This window comes from Tupaia chinensis, unplaced genomic scaffold (assembly GCF_000334495.1).
Source record: "Tupaia chinensis unplaced genomic scaffold, TupChi_1.0 Scaffold000035_1, whole genome shotgun sequence".
Classification (NCBI taxonomy): Eukaryota; Metazoa; Chordata; class Mammalia; order Scandentia; family Tupaiidae; genus Tupaia; species Tupaia belangeri.
Window position 1 is genome coordinate 156,540 of NW_006159465.1, and position 2,178 is coordinate 158,717.

Here is a 2,178-nt window from a genome sequence, read left to right on the forward strand (position 1 = left end):
CCACCTCCCCGCCAATCAACGGCATCTATTAAAAGAGCTCAAGTCACTGCTAAGGAAATAAGGACAAAGACTTTTCCTTGTCTGTGACCCGATATCCTCGGGGCCTGTTGGTAAGAGTATGAGTGACATCTTCCATGCTCCTTCAGAATTGCTCTTCCCCCATACTTAGGAACCCTTGTCCTGGCAGCAGCCCTGTCCATAGGCTCCTTCCTCAATGGCTCTTTTGTCCCACAGGGAAGACATGTCTCACAACTGTATCCCCCATTTCTCAGAGATCCCAAAATTATCTCCTTTCAAGGTGTGGCATGGACTTAGTTTCCAGAAGATCTGGCATAGCCACCAACTCCCAAAATTTGCCAGAACTTTCTCAGTGGTAGCACCCAAAGTTCCAACTCCTGCAACTGCTACTCTCACTCTCCCAGGCATCTCAGGACAAAGGGGGCCTCACCAGAGAATCAGTCTTTCAAATAATGTTCTCTACGTCAACGAATTGTTCAGAATCTGTTCCTAGTTCCCTGCTGTCTGTCCCTGTACACAGGCTGTGCCTTCAGGGCTTGTCATCTGTTCTGGAACCTTGGCCCAGGCTGAGCCCTAAGCAGCCAGGACACAGCCCCAGTGGGAAGGGGCTTCTGCAGTTGGGAACCCACAGCAGGGCCCTAGATCCCAGCTCTGTGTCTGTCTTGTGATGGTTGAGGTTGAGCCTCCTGTGAACTTTGTGTCTCTGTGGATACTGGAAGGTGTCAGAATCTAAATGGCATCTCTGTCAACTGGTGTCAAAATCATAATAAAAATAAATAAGTGACTGGGAAGGTCATCAGGTAAGGTGAGGCGGGACCTCAGTTGCGACAGAGGAACTATTGCAAGGGCTCACCAGAATCCCAAGCCTGCACAAAAGGCCCTGTCACACCACACAGAAGAATGTCGCTGTGAGGCACATGACCTGGAGCTGCTGATTTGACCTTGGGATGATGTTATTCTTGTTAGCAACCAGTATGGCTAAAGACAATTTTTGAAAAGAATGTAGGTAACCCCCTTCCTTTAATTTAATTTTTTCTTTAATTAATTGATTATTTTTGCCATAGGATGCATCCACTTGCTAGAGCAAGAGAGGCAGTGAAAAATGCAGAGCATGTGGGCACGTGGCATACACAGGGAGACCTCAGGTCATAAACCCCAGACCTTCCCATGTGACTTCAGCACCATGAAGCATTCGGTTATCCCTGCAACTCCGGAGTCAGCCTCTTCCTCCCTTTTTAATGAAGCTGTTTATGGCTGTCATCTTCCCACTCGGTATCGCTTTCCTGCATCTCATTAGTTTTCATCACATTGGGCTTTTATTTGCATTTGTAGTAAGTTTTTAAAACTTGTCTTTGCAGGACCAGCAGTTAGCGTAATGGCTATGTCGCTGGACTCCCATGTAGTCGACTGCGGTTCGAGTCCCAGACCCAGTGGCTTAAACTCATGCCGGGCATGTGTGCAAGTGTGTGCAAGATCCCACGAGGAGAATGGAGGAGAAGGGATTGCGACATGGCCATCCCCTCTGGGGGGTGATTTCTCGCTTTCTGTCTCTCTGTCTCTCTCTGTCTTTCTGGCGAGTGCACACGCCCTATAGAAAAAAACTCTCAAAAAAAAAAAACCCCAAAAAACTTGTCTTTGCATTTCCTTGTGACCCAATGGTCTTCATGCACGTGTTGTTAATTTCCACCTCTTAGTAAAATGGACATTTTCTTTTCTGGATTTCATTAATTTGTGTTTATATTCCATTGTACTCAAAAGAGATTCTTCAACTTTAAACTTATAAAGACTTGTTTTGTGCCTTAACCTGTGATCTGCCCATGGATACCTGAGAAAAGAGGTTGACAAGACAGTAGGTCTCCTCCTACCATTTTTCTAGCCCATGCACCCTACTGGGGTCATATTCATTTCACATCTGATGTTCTGTCAGCCAGGAGCAAGAGCTGCTTCGTGTCCACCAACCCTGTGACCAGGCCCCTCTGGGTCATGAAGGAGGTCCTAAGTTCGGGTGTCAGAAAGCCTGGTTGAGGCAGGGGAAACATGGCATTATGGAGGGTCAGTAATACACGTGTCAGGATGGATTAGCGCTATGGAGGCTGGGACTGAGCTGGGAATGTGAAGAGGGAGGCCACCAGGGAGATGGACCAGAGCAGGGATTCCTGC

The 2,178-nt window shown here is 47.5% G+C and overlaps 1 protein-coding gene across 1 annotated transcript in view; it reads left to right on the top strand.

Annotated features, from left to right (window-relative positions):
* Nucleotides 1-2,178, top strand: part of LOC114007715 (immunoglobulin lambda-1 light chain-like) — a 13,285-nt gene that overhangs the window by 483 nt on the left and 10,624 nt on the right. The window lies entirely within an intron of this gene.